The sequence below is a fragment of the Nipponia nippon genome, unplaced genomic scaffold, assembly GCF_047370975.1.
Source record: "Nipponia nippon isolate SJK-2023a ecotype South Korea unplaced genomic scaffold, ASM4737097v1 scaffold_5, whole genome shotgun sequence".
NCBI lineage: Eukaryota > Metazoa > Chordata > Aves > Pelecaniformes > Threskiornithidae > Nipponia > Nipponia nippon.
In genome coordinates, this window is record NW_028262369.1 from 85404504 (window position 1) to 85423927 (window position 19424).

The 19424-nt window shown below is 38.4% G+C and overlaps 1 protein-coding gene across 6 annotated transcripts in view; it reads right to left on the reverse strand.

Annotated features, from left to right (window-relative positions):
- Positions 1–19424, reverse strand: part of CNTNAP5 (contactin associated protein family member 5) — a 298841-nt gene that overhangs the window by 65358 nt on the left and 214059 nt on the right. The window lies entirely within an intron of this gene.

The window sequence follows — 19424 nt, forward strand, 5'->3', positions numbered from 1 at the left end:
TAATCCCACTTGGCTTGAGGAGCAGATGTTTTCCCCATAGGGCTCATGTGCCAATCACCCATGAGAACCTGGGCGCATTTCAGCTGCAAAGACTTTTGACATGTGAACCCAACACCACTGTCTGCACCAGCTGTGTCCAGTGTTTTTGTGTGACGCTAGAAGGGAGATCTGATCACTGAAGGAGTCTGAAAACAGTTCTCCTGCCATGACTCACACTGCACAGCTGTCTTGAACCACTCAGTATTGGCCAAGGACCTCTTGCAGAGTCTACCCATTATGAAGGAGACTCTAGCTCTTAGATCAGGATTTTTCACCTTAAGACTTGTATATAAAGAGCAAAAATCTTCAGGAATACCACACAAACTGACCTATTACTATGGGCTTAATACAGTTCCTCTCAAAACTAAGACCAAAATTTGTATCAGTTTCTAAGGGAGCAGGACTAGGGATTTTAATGTGCTCTTCAAGGATGGAATTTGCAAATGCAAAGCTCCATAAGACGTTAAAACATCCTAGATTAAGGATTCAGGTAGCAGATAAGTGGGGAAAAAGATTTCCCTACTTGGGAATTAATTTGTCTCTGTGAAGTTATTTTCTGTCTACAGGAGCTCTAAGATCTATGTATTTATACAAACCAAGATAGTTTTTGTTTAAATTTCATAATCCGCTATACATAAGGCATTAAGTATTAATAGTCAGATACAGTAAGCAGATTCAGATGTAATGAAATCCATGGATTAACATTTTGCTAAGATTGACTTTGTCTTCCAGCTCAGATAACTTTTTCATTGACTTCTTAATCCTTAAATCGAGAAATGTAATCAGTTACACATACAGGTAGATGGCAAAATTTAGCAAAATTGACATATCAAGACTTTTTGATCAAAGGAGCCTGGAAAAATAAACTGCAGTGCTAATGTAGAAAAATTTATCAATTTATTCTTCTGCTTTACTAACATTAGTAGGGAGTATTCCTCATTATATAAAGCAAGAAACTCTAAAATACGAAATGCAATCAAGGTTAACTGTAGAGTGTAAGGGACTAATTAAAATGAGTTTTAGAATCATTTGGAAAAATTAATTCATATTTGTTTTCCTTCTAAGCTTAGATTGCTGAACCGTAAATTCATGAAAAAGGAAAATAAAAATAGGAAGAGTAACTCCACTCTCATGATACCAACAATTAAGACATGACGAGCTTTACCAATACCTAGTGGGACTCATTAGAAAAACACAATTCAAGAACATCTAAGGATTCATCTTACAAAAATGTGCACACTCATTTTAGGTCTCATATTATTGTCAACACCTTTATGTTTTCTTTCTTTTCCTTTCAGCTGATTTTCTTGCAGAAGTTGATTGCTGTGGCTGGTGAAACAGGTCTATACTATATTATTGGGAAATTACTTGGTAAAGCTTAGAATAGTAATGTTAATTGAATAAAAGGGTGATTTGTCTAGAAGCTGAAATAGATATTATACAGAAGTGCTTAATCTAATTTTAAAAGTGCCCATTCTGGAAAAAATATTTAGATAAAGATAAATCCTTCAGGCCATCAGCAAATAATGGTATTCATTAATCAAATTCAACCTGTGTCAGATTCTTTTGGCAGAAATCATTATATACTTAAATATAATAGTGGAATAAGCAATCCTTCACAGGAATTAAGAACGAGTAGCTTTCTGATGACTTTTTCAGATCTGTTGTTATTTGTTTTATCAAGCAATACCAAGCAAACACATACACATTCAGATTTATGATATAGACTAGGGAAGTGGTAGAAGCACCACAGTTTGAGTCATTTACAACTAAATTAAATACAGTGCTAAAAAATAGAGCATTCAACATTATAAGGAACAATCTTAGATCGTCAAGGGAACAAACTATATAAAAACAGTGTCTTTTCAAAAATTCTATTTATTAGGCAGAGTTCTGCCACCCTTTACTCAAGATGAGTAAATTTTTCTCCCTAACTAGTCCCTTAGAAATCAATTGTAGTATTAAGGAAAATTATGCCCTGATTCTTCAAAACTGTTTTCCACGTGCTTAATTTTTAACACATGAGAAATCACAAAGCTATTCAGCAAAGCTCTTAAATCTAAGGTACTTCAACCATATCTGAAGTGTTTAGGAATTACTGAATCATATATTGTATGTCATGTACCTGTAATGCTGAAGTAAGGCAGTATTTCACTAGGAATCAATCTACCCCTGAGTTCTTTCCAGAAAGCTTACACCGTTATACCTTGGCAGAGCTGGAGGGTGCCCTGCATTGAGATTGAGTTTGGCCAACAGGTGTTGATTATGATTCTTTCTTCTAAGCCTGTAGATTTATTACAATATCTCTACTTCCGTAATCATGGTATTACCATTTTTTCAAAGCTTTATTATGAATTAATTTCCTTTCTGTGGTGAAGCCATAGAAAAAGTCAATGATGTTAATCAAGGAGTTAACATGGCCCCATAAACTAATGGTTACATAGGTTAGTAGAATTCCACTTTAAAATTTCTAAGATGAAAAGTCCATTTAATAAGAAGTTCTATTTATTTCATTTAATAAGAAGTACTATTTCTTCATTCTGTGCTTACTTTGTACCTGTAACACATTATTTAGTCAAAAAAGGTAGTCAAAAGCTTACTGCACAAATAAAAGTATGATTTTCTATGCATTTTTATCTATTTAGAACTGAAAAACAATCTGCTATAATAAATTTATTAAGGTTGTCTTTGAACTCCATACTATGGTTCTGAAGGAGAATATGTGTGAAAAAAATCCCAAACCAAGCAAAGCAAACGAGCCCCAAGTGACTGAATTCACCAGTAAAAGAACACAGACCAGTTTCTTTCAAGTGATTTCTTCCTGTACTGCTCATGCTGCCTTTGGAAGGTTTTAGTTTTGATAACAAAATCCTCAAAAAAGGCAAAAAAAAATTTATTTCCTGCAGAGGACAATAACCCTTTCTGTGATGATGCCTCTGGAAGCCTCTACAAACACCTGTGATATTTACATCACTGTTTTTACCATAATTTAATACGGTATTGAATAAAAGAACCGAGCAAGCAGACAGTATTTTGTATCAAACCAAGTACTGCTACTTGTTCACACTGCCAGGCACAGGCTGCAGAAGGTAAGGTTGGCACAGGTCTTCTGAAAGGAAAGAATAGGAGGTCTCATCTTCAGCTGACCATCTTGATGTTTCCCTCTACCTGTCTCCATAGGCTGGTCCTTTGTGGTCTATTGGCCTATTCAACAGCTACTGCGTGTATGTATCTGAATAGCCAAGTAAGACTTTGGAAACCCTGGCATATACAATACTGAAACACATGGACAAGAACTCAGTTTTTCTCCATCCAGCAAGGCATAGAGAGTAAGCTCCTTCCAGATGTCAGTTCTTCGGCAGACCTCCAGTACCTGCTCTATCAATGCGCTTAACTAAACTGTTCATTGTTAGTTCTCTGTATGAAATCAGTTTCAGCAGAAGGAAGGCTGGCACAGACTGTATAGTTCACAAGCACAGAAGCTGAGGACTATGAAGAGAATAGCAGACACGCAGAGGTTCTTTCCAATGATCCTAAGAAAGAGATGCAGATTGAGATCAAATTCACCTGCAATGCGTATCTGGCTCTTCTAGTGACAAGAATGGCTGAACACGTATTCGGTGTCCCTCTACCAACTTACAAAATGTCTGTCCTCTTAAATCTCCCTTGAACTGACAGTTCTTTCATTTTCTGTACTAGAAGGCATTGACATCGCTAGCAATACAAGTTATTTTTAAAGGTTTTAGGCTTGCTCATGTTTTAAATGGCAGAGAATTTTTTCAAAAATTATTTGAATAGGCACTCAGAAGCTGGAGGAAGGGAGAAGCAGAATATTCCAACAGCATTTAGGACCAAATTACTATGTATATAAATCCCAAGCAAATTCCACCGACTCAGTTTACCTTTATACAGGCAGAAAGTCTTAGCATTGGCTTATACAGCATGAGTTAAAACAAAACCATGCATTTTTAACAGTATTATGTTTAAAATATTTGTCGAGATTTGTCTGCATCATTTGCCAGGTGGTTCTTGTTATTGCAACAAACAAGAATCTAGTGATGGAAATATAACGAGATAAACTGGATCCCTTGTTAAACATCTGTGCTGTATAAACCTGAAGTCTGACCCAGTAATTATATACCCCTAACACAGGTATGGCTTTTGGGGTACCCAAGTTACTGAAACAGGTCAGTAAAAGATCTTTTCCACCACAACAGCAAGCCAATTTATTTGTATCTGTCTGTTGAAACGCTGAAACCATATTGCATTAAAACAACATTCTTTTGGCATTCTTCATGTTCAGTTTTTTCTCCAAAATCAAACTGAGTTAAGCAGAACTGAATTTGCTAAATCTTATATCTAGACATCTTACTGATGAAAACATAGATTAATTTACATCTATGCTGTTTTCTCTTAAAAGGAAAGATTCACATATCAAGAGATAGTGAAAACTGAGAAAATATTGATTGTAGAACTGCATAAAGCAATCAAAGCCAATTCTTTTCTACTGCACTCAAAAACTTAAAATATCTGTTTGCACTACGCACTTCAAAATATCGAGTCCTGCAAATGGCTCACCTGATATACTGAACATTATGTGAAACAAGCAGTTAGCAGATTTTTAATATATGTATGTATATGTGTATATATACACACATGCATATGAGGCAATTTCAATCTGAATAACTGAATCCAGAGGCCAATCCAGAGTACAAATTATTATCTCAGCTAATCCATTTTTAAAAGGCTCTTGAAAAAATGGAGAAAAGGGTAAGAGAGCGAGAACAGGTGAAAACTGACTCACTATTTTTTGTAAGAGTTTACCAATGTCTTGTTTTGCCATGCTTGATTTTTTTTCCATTGCAATGTTTTTCTAGCCTTTGTTATCAGAATTTTAAACATTAAATTGAAGTAAAACTAAATTCTTCCCCTTTGGCCTTTTGAACAAGAAAAAAAAATTACTTTTCATAAATCAGAGAAAAAGTGTTTATAATAATTCCAGACAAAATTATGAACAAATTGGAGAAATATTCTGTATTTAGTGGATAACACAAAATTAATATATTCTTAGAGGCTGTTTGTTCAGTGGTCTATGGTGTTAATGACTCTGAATCTGTATTGGTTTAAATGACAGTGCACACCTCTGGGAGAATACATTATTAACACAAGGCGGGGTGAACTCAGGCGGTGCTGCATTAACCACAATGTGCTACCCATTCTTTGCAGTGGATGCTGAGATTTAACAGTGAAAAAAGTTGCTCTTTGGTTTACAGCCCCCGGTGAGGGTCTCATGGCTCTGCCCCAGCCAGAGGGAAGTAACACCCACCCCCAAGGTGTCAGGCTCTCTACACTTCACAAACAAAACCCTGTTTTAAACTCAAGATCAGGTTATCTTGGAAAAAATGAATATATGTAATATGGACCAGGGAAAAAAGGAACCCAATGACATGGTTCCTTTGAACACTATTCATTGAGTGAGCCACCAAGTCATCCAGTTGTTTTTCTACCATACTACTCTGCCTCCATGCAGACACACACCTGTTTTGTCCCTGGCTCTTCTCTTTTCTGTACAGCCATAATGACTGTCTAACATTTCCTCCCTTTTACTCAAAACCTTCCCCATGGCAATTGTGCAATTCAGTTTTATTGTCCTTTTTGTTTCTTAAAACTGTAACCCACATACCACTGCCCTAATTGTCAGAGATGACAAACACGACTGTGTTGAAAATCATGGCTGGTCAAACACCGCAGCAAGACCAATGCCATTCTGTACTGAGTAGCAATGGTGCCAGCCAGTGTTTTTAAGACTCACACTGAATTTGATTTTGATTTCTGGTCAGATCCTGTAACCCTTACTCAGAGCAGCTATCTGAAAGTGGAGTAGTCCTGCTAATACCATTGGACCTAACTCCTTGGGCAAATGTTACTTAGTCACAATGTCTGTCCCTCCTTTTAAAATTATTTTGTTAAGTGTGGTTAGGAAAAGGCAGTACTTTGCTGACATTTTCTTTCTCGTTATTCAGGTTTGCTGCCAAGGTGCACTGCTTTCATACAGAGTCCCAGGCTGAAGTAATTGCTTAAAAAAGAAAAGAAAAAAAACCTGCAGCAGCATTTGTCTGCATCTCTTTCTCTTAAGCGTCTCCCTCTGGAGCAGCTGTTATCATAGTGTGCTCTGTTCTTCCTGGAGTTGTTAAGATATTCTCACACATGAGAATGGGCAGTAAGAAGGTAAATAAACACGGACCTTTGCTTCTTCTAGATTTAACAGGAGGCTAATGAGCAGAACTGCTGAGCTGCAATGACCGAGTTGTGCCATCACACACTAACAGCGCTTCAGTAAAAGCAAAATCATCATCGACCCTTTGAGAGACAGATTTGAAGATGGGCATAAGGATTTCAGACACTTTCATGTGCTGAGGAAGACTGAATCTACATCCAAACTAAAATTTTATGCCTTGTGAATGTGCTGAAGGCCAAAGAAGGCTGAAAATATGAGTACTTGCATTCTCCTCTGCCAGCTCAGGCTGGGTTGTTGTCTCAATAAATTTCTGGCCAAGTGACAAGTTTCCTGGAAGATGCAAGTGGGACTCCAGCCAGAAGCAGAAACTATGGGAACAGCTGAAGACATGCAGGTTAGAAAGAAAAAGCAACAACAAACCAACCCCAAAACAAAAATGCAGAGAAGATTACAGCTTTTAGGGACAAATGACAAAACAGAGAAAATATCATCTTTGAACCCTCAGGAGTTTTGTTGAAGATGGACTGGATATCCCACCCTGTTGAAACAAAAAAATTTGTCTTATTTCCCTTATCTCCTGCATTCCAGCTCAGCTTCACTTCAAACCTGTCCCTCTTGCTTTCAACTCCTTTTCCTTTTCTCTATTCCTTTTCTTCTCCCATTTTCTCTGTTTAGCCTAATTCATCCAGGTAAATTCAGGTAAACAAGCCCTGCATTACCTTAACAGACAGGCCTATGACATTGATGCATGTCCTGCCACATCTTTACTCTGTGCTGGGACCAGAAACCCATCAGTGGCATGGATTCAATTGCAAGTGAATAATGACCATGGATAAGCCACAGTGGGCTCCAGAATGACCCCGCCTGGGCCAGAGGAGCAGGTCCTGCTCAGATGATGTCTGGACTTTTTTTCCTATGTCACAGGTATAGCCACTAAGAATAATGGCAATAAGAGGATGCCGTCATTTGCTGCCCTCACACTGCTCATTCAGCTCCTATGTGCTCATTCTCATCCTCTTTCACCAGTACCATCTCACCCATTTCCACTGAAAGGCCATCCCAATACAGTGCCCAGGACAATGGTCTTTGGTTCTTAATCAGTCCTTTTGCATAAGTATAAAAATAGCTACTGAGAGTAAATAGTAGCAAGTGCTGAATTAATGGATTAATAAACAGAAGATAAACCAGATCATGTCATTCCAGGTCTTGTGAAAATGCAATGGGGTATTGAAGGATCATATGTGATGAAGACTTCGGGTTCTCTGTATCTGCAGCAGACCAATGCTCCTCAGTGGCTCTCTAGGGCTTGAGGAAGACAACATGAGTGACATTCACAGCCACCCTGTATGCAGCTAGTAACACATCCTAGTCTGTGAACGTCCTACTGAAGTCTTACCCATGTTATCTTACAAGCTCACCGGTTGAGATGGCCTGGTTTTAGATCACCATATACCACATGGACTGGGGGAAAGCATGGAAGAGATGAGTGAGTTTGTAAGTTTAGACAAATCAGGTGCTCTTCTTCAGAGTTTTCTTTTTAAAGTGTTTTATATGGATGTGAAAGGGCTACAGGGTAAGGAGAGACCTCTGAACTAAGGCACCTTATAAAATATTGTAAGGTGAAAGAATTAGTTTATCACAGCAGTTTTTGTTCTTAAATGCTATTTAAGTTTTCACAGAGGAAAGCAATTTCAGAGCCTAAAAATAACATCACAGAGGACAGCGGGGAATAGTTGAAGCGTCAAAGACTATGAATAGTGCATCAAACCATAAACCAATCATTTCACAGCAAGAAAACTTAGTATTCAACTATTATTCATGGAAATGTTGAAGTGAGACAAGAAGATTTACAGAACTGTAAAAGCTACATTCCGAGGAACTGTCCCAGGAAAGACTGGCAGGAAGAACACTTTGCAACTCAACCATTCAATATTATTTTACAGAGATAAAAAAGGCAAGATCCAGCAACTGGTATAAATACACCTGGCTCCAGTGAAATCATGGTAGTTGTGCTGATTCGCACTCACTGAGCATCAGTCTGTTCACAGGAGGACAGAATGGTTGAGGCTGGAAGAGACCTCTTGAGACCACCTAGTCCAGACCTCCACTTCAAGCTGCTCTGAAACAGATTTGGGTTGTAAGAATTCCATAGACAAACTCTGTGTCTGTCATTGGGACATATAAAAGCACCATCTGCAGGTATGCAGCGACTGAAATAAAGGTCTGAAGGATCTATTTTTATAGGGGGTAAAAAAGGAAAATTACTTATATATTTGATCCATTTATTCTTGAAAGATCTGTAGCAACAGCTCAAACCCTTGGGATTGGGCATGGATGAAGAGTAATAGAGGGGCCCTACCTGCAGCACTTTGCACTCTCAATGTGGTGGAACAGTGGCACTGTACAGCAAAGCCCCCAGCTCTGCACAGCTCCTAGCCTCATGCATTCTCACCTGCCTACCAGCCAGAGCCCTTCACCAAGAAAGTCCACAAAACCCCAGGTCTACAGCCTGGCCTAATGGTAGTCTGGAAGCCAAGGCATAACTTGGAGCAGGTTGCTCAAGTTTGTGGAAACAAGTCAATTGGAGTAAAGTCAAGTGGAATGAATATAAGGTTTAATCCAATGCTTGCAGGAACTCATGGAAGGTTTGCTGGATCATGCTCACAGCAAAATGCAATTTGATAGACTAGAAAAAGAAAATAGATAAAATGGGGACATTTGGGACATTTAATAGGAGACTGGATAAGTTACAGAAAAACATGCTGTGGAAAGCAATCTTTGCTTGGTCCTTTGGGAGAAACTACATACACTAATAATGGTTCTTCTCCCCCCACTTTATTTTGAAAAGTGTCTGAGTAAAAATGGAATTACCTTACTCGACAGAACTGTTTCCTGTATATGCAGTTTTAACTACCAGCATTAATAATGAGAAAAGTATCCTTATTATTTCTTTTTTTTTCTCCCTCCTGCTCACATTGCAGCAATACAGTCACTAGTGACTGAAATGAACTGTCTTCTGATTTGACAACCCTCCACAAAAGACAGATTAATTTTGTTCCCATTGTACTTGCAATGACAGCTTCTAGGAATAATAAAAACTATATTTGGGTATAGACAATCTTTATTAGCAATGTTGATTCACGAAGCAACGAGAACACACCTTGTCTTTCAGCTCCCAGGTTAACACAGCATGGCTGACAGTTAGAGAATAACATCTATTTACACAGAGTGAATCTGATCAGAAAGTCATTGGGAAAATGTCATTTCCACAGAGTGCCTTTTTGAAGTGTAACCACTAACTGGTTCCTGTAAGTGTCTGATAAAACTACTGACTTTCATGGATTAGATTGATCTTAAAGAAATCAGAAAATATCATCAGTAAATTTGCTGAATTTCTGACTGGATAAAAATAGAAAAACAGTCTTAATAGAACATAAATTAGAAGAGTTAACAACATATTGTTAATCACTTTGAAGATGTAATCCCTAATTAAATAAATGAGGGGATTTTCTTAAAACTGATAATAGCACTCACAGATATTATTGGGATGGTGCTTCTGTTTTGGAAAGAATCCTTCAGAAAATGAGAGGTGAACATCTCAAGTTCCCTGTAAAATTAATTGGACAAATGAGCATTTTCAGTAAGAGGGAAATCCAGTATCATTCCCTATGCAGCTTTATATAAAAAGCCAGAGTGTGGCTTTTTTTTAAAAAAAAAAAAGGCAAAAAAGCAGTATATTTAAGTTTATGCTAAACAGCTGAAAAAGTCCCTGTGCAGAGCATGCAGAGCTGTACTCTAAAAAACAAGCATTGTAAACAACCAGAAAATGAAACCAACACCCGGAAAAGACTTTAGAGAATAATCCAAGCACATTTACAAGTCTTATACTAATTATGAGCCAACAAGGCAGTTTGGACAAGCAGAGCAAAAACCATGCTCTTAGCCTCTCCTCCTACTCTTCTGTCACATCCCTACTGAACTGAAATCTCACAGGGTCAGTTGAACTGGATTGCTTATTTTTTGCTCCCAAAAGATGTTAGTTGGCAAAAGACAACACTCAGTTGTACTTACTAGGATCATAAAAGCACCCTTCTGGACACCCAGCACAGCAGTGGAGAAAGTCCAGTTTTAAGCGCTTTATCAAAAAAACTCATCGAGCTGCATTCCAGTATCTCTGAGAGGCCACAAACATTACTGCAACTCATTAAACTTCTTTATAGTCTGATGTGTTACAACACATTACAGAGCAATGGTAAATAAATAACTGCTGATTTGACACTGCTTTTGACTGCTGAGCAATTCTGCTTTCCTCAATGTTACAATTAATGTCAGCAGTTAATGCCTTAAGTGGTGGAATTGGAAACTCCACTACAATAAACAAGTGCAGTCAAGTTTCAACTTAAGGATATACCCAAACTGCAGCATAGTGTGGGTTCAGCTATCCCTGTCTCAGGCTGCAATTACAGTTCTGTTGGTCAGCGCAGCAGGGGCATCATTTGTCATCCTAAGGAAGGCTGGAGTGCTGTGAAATTGGGCACTTTGGAAAAATGCAGCTATAGCAGAACATATGTATAGGCAAGACCATGAAATGAACTGGCTCCAAGCCAGGATGTAAGGAGAAAAACAAAAGAATATAAATGAAAAAATTCATAGAATACTGTACTCAGAAGATGCTCCTATTGATATATCCTGACCAGCTTTAAAGGTCAGGATGACAACAATCTGTCTTCTCTGTGGAACAGTTTAATCAATTTGCAGCTTTTTTTTCTTCACCCCGTTAGCAATGAGTTTACATCTTTCAAATAGATTTTCTATTTAGTTTTTGCTATTTAATTGGTCTCAGGTTCCTGTATATCTCTCTATACAACTGTAGCAAACAGAAGGATATGTACATGGGTGTGTATATACATTCATGCACAGACTGTACTGGATAGAATATGAACTGCTCAGCTATGCTCCGTAGCTCTACTGTCACTAACAGAGATTATTATTCAGCTCAAGAGACAGTTTTCTGCTCCTGGAGCAGAAGGAAGAACTTGGCTGTAGCTCTACCACTGCAGTGAATACTGGAATGGGCAGGGGCTGCAGAAGAACGACAACTGTGCAATCACAAGAAGCCACCCGTCCTTCCTCTTTTTCCAAACACTGAACAGAACCACGTGGAGACACAGACTCCTTCCCCCACCGTGAGCACACACACACTGTAGAGTGGGGCTGGGCACTTCAGTGACTCTAGGAAATGTATCAGCATATGCCCAGTATCAGAGTCAGCCACAAAGGTTAACAGTTTCAGAGACAGCACTTCCTGTCCTCTGGGCAAGATCAGGGCATCTTATCCCAATCCAGCAGAAGATGACCTGGCCTCATTCGTTGACTTCTTGGCAGTACTGGAGCACAGCTCTTGACTCTTGAGAGAACTCCAGCTGCCACATCGCTTGTGAGGACCACATAGGCTGCAATGAGCATATAAAATACTTTTTTCATTTTCTTTCTTCCCATGGAATATACGGTCAACAAGGTTACAGTCCTTATTTTCACAGTAATTAATCTTGTGCTCATTTCATCTAATTTTCAGCACTTAACTGATCTCAGCTACGTCTATCTATGATCAGCTACATCTATGTGCCTTCTGTATTTAATGGCGAGAGAACGAACCACCATCGGAGCCACTCAGTCAACCTACAAGGTTCATGAGGTAAGAATCAAGATCTTTACGCGTAGCGTAACTTTCTACCATAGGACTTTCATCACAGCTGATGAAAGACAAACCTTTCTTGTAGGCTGCATCAAGGTTGTGAATCAAAATCCCACAAGATCATCACATACATCACTATATTTCCTTCCAACAGTAAGGCTCCTTAATTGAATGTACCTTCCTCAAGACAAGTATAACCTACTACAAATCCTGTCTACTACTGGTGTGGAGACATGTAGGCATGTCCCTCATGTAGTGATGCTTAGGTGGAAAGAATACAACTGAGGTAGGTAAGTCTCTCTAAGACTGGTGTAGGATTTTGGCAAGGTATACATTAATATATGTCATTAGAGTTCTCCAACAGCTATAAAAAAAGTAACTGGGCTCAATGACTTCCATTTAGCTGTCTACATCATTTGCCTGCTTTCTTTTAAAGACATGGAGCCCCAGGGGGACAGGGGTCATAGGAAATGAAGTCATGGACAAGATCAGACCCAAGACTCATATTTTAGAGCCAGTCCCAGACTGGATAAAATGGGAATCCCTGAGGGGCAAAGTACTTTTAAAAATATGCGAGAGCCCCTCCCTCCAACCGCTTCTCTCTACACATAGGCCTGCATGTATATGTACACCTCCATAATGGAAGCTTTTCCACTCAGATTTATGTTAAGGAATTAATAAATATAAGTTACACATTTATGGCTGTAATACACTCCTAAGGATTATGCATTTCTCGCATCTGAAGAGCAGAACAAATGCAAAGGCAAACATTACCCTGATGTATGCTTCATTTTCGAACAGACTGCAGAAACAATCAGCAATGTGCAACCTCTTGTAAAGAAAAGTGACGACTTTCCCCCCCTCCCCTCATCTCAGTATTGCTTTTTTTCTCCCCTCACCCTCAGACAAATGACATTAGGCAATGTTGACGCTGTGTTGTGTATTTTCTTTCACTTACATGCAACTGGTCAAGATAAGCTGCAGATGCCCAGAGATTCAGGTAAGATGTGGCTGTATTATGCTGTAAATTCAGAGATACAGAAAACTGATGTGTGTAAAGGAAGCAACCCCCTAATACAGGAAGAAATGTATTCATCTGAATTTGGTTTTCTTTTCTTTTCCACATTGTGAGTAAAGGTTTTAACCATACAGCTTTACTTTTAAATAAAATACATAATTGACTCCCAAACAGCTGGCCTACTTAACACTACTATGTAAACATCTGTTCACATTCATGCATGCAAATAAGTACATCAGCTAGCAAGTCTCTTAGGCTCAAATTAGTCTTTATCAAGTCCTCCCAGAAACCACTGGGGTGGAGGCCAACGACTGTGTGAAGGGGGAGGAAAGGGAATTCTTAAGCTCTTTTTGGAGAACTGATCCTTGGAGAAAAGACGGATGATGGAGAATACCAAAAACCTCAACTCCCATGCTTTCTATTTTTCAGTATGTTTGCTTTAATGGAAGTTTTCTTTCCTGTCTCTTTGTGGCAGTTTCCTACTTGATCACATGTTTTAACAGCTTGTTATATAAATGGACATTGTGTCAAATTTTTATTCCCCTTTATTCAAACCATCTTTTGAAAGTGCCAGGAATCCCAGCCCTGCTCCTGCTGAACTAAATGGGATTCTTGACATTGACGTGAATGGAAACAGGATTAGGCCAGCTGTATGCCTCATTAGATACGCAGTTCTATAGCACCCTCTAAAATTTTGCTGAACTCTCAAGCAAATAAAGCAGGTAAACTCAAAGGCCATGAAATGTCACTATTACATTTAGACACTTAAACTGAGGTACCTGATGAATTAGCCATCTTCTTGCCAGGCGTCTTAGAAAACTGCAGCCCCCGAGGGATTTCCCCTGGCCGTTACCACTTATTGCAAAGTCAAAGAGAGAAAGCTAAGGTTATTGTTTTGCCTGTGGAATCAAAATATGCTGAGAGAGCATGTTATTCCCCAGACTTACAGGTTTATTGCGTTTCTAATTCACACCTAAGGTCACTATATGTCAAGTGAGTATGCATTCTGCTACCATGGCTACTGTCATCATTTTAACTCTAATGCTAAATAGTCCTAGGCTGGAGCAATACTGCCTTAGAAACAGTGTAATTTAGTGCTTATAGTGGAAGACTGGTCTTCTGATTAAAGATGGAAAATTAAATGTTCTGGTTCCACCTTTGGGTTTGTCAGACTCTCCAAAATCATACAAGTTAGTCAATCGCTCTGGACCTTCGTTTTCACACCAGAAAGCCAAAGAACTAAAAGCCCTGAATAAACAAAATAAACAAAGCTAATACAGCAACAACTGTGTCTTCTCTATTGAGAAAGGTTAATAAAATGAATCAATCTTCGATCAAATTTCATTCAGCATTTAAAACTACAAGATGAGGTTTGAAATCAGTTTCTTGTGGCCTGATATGATCATGCCACGATGATGATGCTTCCCTCTGCATAATGCATTAATGTGAATTTGACCACACAATTGTCATTTCTCGTCATTTAAGTAGTCTTACAGTTAAGCAGCCATAATTGTCCTTTGGGTGTTATCTTAAATACATTAAAAAAGAAATTGAATGCTTTCACCACATTATAGCTGGGACACTTTTTCAAAGCTAATTTCTATGTCCGTGAATTATTCATAATACACTTCAAACAGGCTCTTCTGGATAAGGTAATTGACCTTGTCTGCATGAAGCACCTACTACCTTGCCTTAGGATAATTAAATCTATGATGTGGTCCATTATTTAAAGGTAATGTCTTTCATTAGGTTAAGCAATATATTATCACTCAACTAGTCACCTAATTCTGCATTTCGCACATTCAAGTTTTCACTGTTTTGTTATGGGTTACACTTATAGCAATATCTCACATTAAGTAGCATGGTATAACAATAAGACAGCATTCTCTTCACAAAGGGAAGCAGGACTTTGAGGACTAAAATTTCAAGATTTACCTCTGTATTTGCAACCTCAGTTGGCTGTGCTTGTCTTTTCTGTGGGTGAAAGCAATAAAGTGTGTCTATTCAGTAAATACTAGTGTCAGGTCAAAACTCAGGTACAACTAATGTACCAGGTGGCAGTAGCTATACAAATTCATGTACTGTTCAATGGAAACAGTTATGTGCTGTTTAAAGATATGCTAAAACACTTGCATTGAACTGCATGTTCTAAACTACCTCAGGTAATTCTACAGAGTTTTATTTTACTGTGTGGAAAAAACCCTGGTTGGCCTGCCATCCAGGATGCAATTAGCAATGCTGGCTGTTGCCCAGGCTAGCTCTGCACCATTTCAGCCTTCCCTGTAACAGATTACTAGGATTCAATTCCCCACTATGTATTCCCTCAACTGTTGCTCAGTGACGACCAAAGTAACTGATTTTTTTTTTGCATACGCATGGAGTGAAAACTTCTGAGAGAGAAAGCTAAACAGTTGAGCACCCAGCTCTCTCCTGTGCTCCAGCTACTTTGAACCACTTTAGCAGAATAAAGCAGCTCTGAATCTATTTTAGTCAGTCACTGACAAAGTCCTCCTGCATGGGTAAACTCTTGAGTGGCACGGCGATCTGAAGAAGCTCCTGCATCAATCCCTTTCCTGGCTCTGAAAAATGGCCAGAGATGGTATTGTAATTTATATTGCACCACTCCAGTAACCAGGCTTAAAGATGCTTCTCCACCCACCTCTACTTCAGTTGTGCAGGGTATACCTGTCTATTCTATTATAGGAACACAGCATTGGTTTTTTCAGTCCATCAGTGCTGAAGTGTTTAGACTCTGACTGCAAATACGACATTAACAAGCTATGGATGAACTTGTTAGTTTCTCTACATATCTGAATTTTTACAATGTTTCTGTGTTTTGTAGTTTGTTTTACACTAAAGTGGAATTTAATGAAAGATGCAATAACTAAGGAGTTAATCCATTATCTTACTTGCTTAAATCAGTATAAATACACTGAATCCAATGGAACTGATCCTGCATATCTTTGAACCTTGTATTTTTTTAGTTGAATCATTCGATATTGTAGCTTCTCTTGAGCTGTCCATTAATAGAATGTTATGATTATGTTCGCTATTCAGAGCTTTTTAATCATGTTATACAAACACAGTTCAGCCTATGCATTTTTTATCTTGATTAGATGTTGTTTGAGTGTTCACTTAAAATTATGAAGCATTGTTTTAGAGCAGAAATAAAGACCAGGGCATCAAGAAGACTTCAAGGTGTTAGAGTGAACATTTACTCTGAAGACCTTTGGCTGAATTCCTATTTGCATGAATATTCACAAACAATCTGTTCATGCCTCAGGAACATTTCTGTAAACACAAAAATCTCAGTATTGTGGTCCAGAATAATAGAAAAAAAGGATTATGAAAATTATCAAAGTAAAATTGAAATGAAATTCCAGTAGGATAGGAAAGCAATAGCTGCCATTTATCATTTGCCATCAGCTAAAAGAAACTAGCCAAGGAAAGTATTGTTCTAAGCAAGATTACCTGCAACTGGTCTGCCTGCTAAATCATATTTCATAACGGTCGACTGCTTTCCATTGTGTAACCACAGTTGTGTACTATACATTGATAGCTCCTGTCACTATAATACGATTATGTTTACCCATTATTTTCTGCTTTTACGTCACAACCCAGCAACTACAATATTACAGTGGTTCTAATGGTCTGTTTCACTTTGTTCATTTACCTATTAATTTTGGCAATAGCATATTTCATGGAACATAACTTTCATCCTCTGAAAACATGACAACCTGTAGTACATTATGGTCAGACAGATTCTGGAGCTTTGTACGGAAGTAAAATGAATTGTCCAGGGTGGCATTTTGGAAAGAACATACCTCCCTCTGGAGGCATTGGTTGTATCTAAGGTGATTACTTCAGCAGCAATAGGATGTAATTATTCACTCAATAAAATTCTGCCTCTGTTAAGTAGGTACTTCTAATGTTCTGCAGATTGACTGGTGGGCCTAGCCTGTCTCACAGAGGCAGTAAACAAAATGCAACACTGAATCTCTTTGTCTGAATCCAGAACATAAATGTGTGCTGGGAAAGAAGTGACCTAGAAAGCTGGCACTGTTTTGAACCTGGAGGCTCTGGGAAACAGGACCCCAAAACAGAACCTGAAAAATGCTCATTGCCAGGAAGACCATCCCAGTTCAGCGATAGATGATAAAATGGCAAAACAAACTGATCAAACTGACTCATTGCCAGAGAAAAAGACAAAGGGAGCTGAAACAGAGTCTACTTCAGGAGAAGACAACTTGTCCTAGAATCCCACCCTCTGCTGCAATGTTAGCATTCAGTCATGAAGATGTCTCTCTGAGGAACAGCCCTCAGACTTCTGCCACACACCAAAATTCATCTGGATAAAATCTGAGAGCTTGAAATAATGGTGACAATGGCAGGTAAACAAATGCTAATGTACAGAAAGCTTTTAGCTCAATGGGGAGAAGAGTAACAAACACTAACTTGTCTTGCACCAGACCTGACAATGATCCATCTATCCCAAGTTAATTACAGTCAACCATCACTCTTCTTTTCCTCCTAACCTATCTGGACATAACTACATGAATATGTAAACACATACTTTCCCAAAAAGAGAACACTCTCTCTATATCAATAGATAATTTTATGCATTATATTGACCATTTGAATCAGTGGCTAAATGAAAAGTTAGTATTTAAAATAAGCATACAATGTAATTGATGTTACTTTTTCTTCAGAACCACCTTTTGGATCTCTACTTATTTTTTAAAACATCCCATTGGAGGCTTGGATTCATCAGTAAAACAAACCTGTCAGACCTGAATTAGGTTCAGTAATACAAAATTGAGAAAAAGAACAGGAATCATTACCATCTTTTCTTTCCTACCAAGTGCCACTACCAACATTTTAATCACATTGAATGAGACGGCCTGAACAAAAAGAAGAATAGAAAATGGCTACTAGTTGCAGATCAAGCTACTGGGAGCACTTTTCATGCGCTATTAATGTTAATATATTGGAACCACTACATGTTGTAAATTAGACATGTCATCTTGAACTTTTTTGCAAGGCAAAATTATAGGGAAAGGGGGACATGGAACTAAGCATCCTGGATAAAGAAACAGGCAGCACTTGAAGCAGACAGGCACTGATTTGAAAGAAATCTAGCACAGCAGCATGTGTCCAAAGATATATGAAAGACTGATGGATACTTATGAAGTTCAGTTGAGTTTAGGACGTACATTTGGTTTAAGTTTTTGTTCCTATGCTGAGGAGGAGACAGACATTTATATATCTAGCATGGTGAGAAAATATGTGCATCTGCATCTCATTTTAGCCCAAATTAAGATTTCCTCCTGGCACTAGGACACGTGGAGTCAGCAGAATCAGTATAGCACTCTCTAAACCCTATTGATTCTAGTGGATTTAGATATTAATCTCAACCTGTTTTTCTAGAGAAATGAGACATATTGGAAGATGCTATGTGAATGTTTGTGTGTCTGTTGTTCAAATAACTCATGAACCCACTGGCCAATTTCAAGTACATTTGACTGAAAAATATGTTCCTACACGTTTCATGTACTGCCTAAGCAGAAAACAGCGACATCCTCCTAGTACCCAGCCTAAGAAAAGGCCGCAATGCATTTTCAATCCTCAATAGATATCAGAGCATCCATATAGAAGTTCAACATTAAAGCACAAAACCATAGGGAAAAAAAGCATCATTTATGACTCCACCATTGAACTACTGTTTTAATAAAAATAAACGAAGAAATAATGTTCTAAACTGCCAAAAAATCAGCATCACAGATAAAATAACCAAAACTGCAGAGTTGGGAGAGGATGCTATTCACTAGGCAGAAGCATGAGAATATACAATGGTTAATCATTTTGATCAGTTCCTGTTTAGAAAGATATCTGAAGTTGGAAGTATCACCTTCAGTTGCATGTCTCTCTGCCTGGAAGAACCTGGGCATCTACCTTAGGTTGAACATATAACCTTAAGACAGCTACAGTAAGACTACACAGATCCTATCCTAGAAATGCAGGCCTTCTTCCAATAGCTCTAATAGGGGTCACTGCCAAAAACAAGAGTACTGTTTCTTAATTGAACGGAGTCCCTTCTTGCCCTTTACAAAGGAAGACAACATCGTTATCTTATGACTACACCATATACTACAATCACAGGTATGACCAGGCAACAGGTAGAACAGTTGTAATGGTCTCCGTCTAATTAGTGTGGGTAAGGACAGCCATCTGTCAATGGTGGGATGAATTCTAGCATTGAATCAGAGTTACTGGAGACATACTCTGAAGATCAGATCATGTTGAAGCCCTGCCTGCTGCATCTGGCTGTGTTTGGACCCATGCCTAGATGCAAGCCATCATGGCTAAGCTAACACTTTCTGAATGCACTGCAGTCATTCTCAGGTGAGCTTATTTTTCCTTACACCATCTATGAA